Source organism: Arachis stenosperma, chromosome 9, assembly GCF_014773155.1.
Source record: "Arachis stenosperma cultivar V10309 chromosome 9, arast.V10309.gnm1.PFL2, whole genome shotgun sequence".
NCBI classification, from domain to species: domain Eukaryota; kingdom Viridiplantae; phylum Streptophyta; class Magnoliopsida; order Fabales; family Fabaceae; genus Arachis; species Arachis stenosperma.
The window spans coordinates 130,680,278-130,681,024 of NC_080385.1; the positions used below are offsets into that span (position 1 = coordinate 130,680,278).

The 747-nt window shown below is 40.7% G+C and overlaps 1 non-coding gene across 1 annotated transcript; it reads right to left on the reverse strand.

Annotated features, from left to right (window-relative positions):
* Nucleotides 1-217: 217 nt before the first annotated feature.
* LOC130953038 (small nucleolar RNA R71) lies at nt 218-325 on the reverse strand. Its single transcript, XR_009075212.1, has one exon. It is a non-coding gene; the product is annotated as a small nucleolar RNA R71 (small nucleolar RNA).
* Between the last annotated feature and the right edge of the window lie 422 nt (nt 326-747).

The following is a 747-nucleotide window of genomic DNA, read 5'->3' on the forward strand; positions in this document are numbered from 1 at the left end:
AGATCCTCATCAGTTTTTAGCTGAATTCTTGCAAATCTGTGACACTATCAAGACCAATGGGGTTGACCCTGAGGTCTACAGACTTATGCTATTCCCTTTTGCTGTAAAAGACAGAGCTAGGATATGGTTGGACTCACAACCTAAAGAAAGCTTGAACTCTTGGGAAAAACTAGTCAATGCCTTCTTGGCAAAGTTCTTTCCACCTCAAAAATTGAGTAAGCTTAGAGTGGAAGTACAAACCTTCAGACAGAAGGAAGGTGAATCCCTCTATGAAGCTTGGGAAAGATACAAACAATTGATCAGAAAGTGTCCTTCTGACATGCTTTCTGAATGGAGCATCATAGGTATCTTCTATAATGGTCTGTCTGAACTGTCCAATATGTCATTGGACAGCTCTGCTGGAGGATCTCTTCATCTGAAGAAGATACCTGCAGAAGCTCAAGAACTCATTGAAATGGTTGCAAATAATCAATTCATGTACACTTCTGAAAGGAATCCTGTGAACAATGGGACGAATCAGAAGAAAGGAGTTCTTGGGATTGATACTCTGAATGCCATATTGGCTCAGAACAAAATATTGACTCAGCAAGTCAATATGATTTCTCAAAGTCTGTCTGGAATGCAAGCTGCACCAAGCAGTACTAAGGGCGCTTCATCTGAAGAAGAAGCTTATGATCCTGAGAACCCTTCAATGGAAGAGGTGAATTACATGGGAGAACCCTATGGAAATACCTATAATCCTTCATG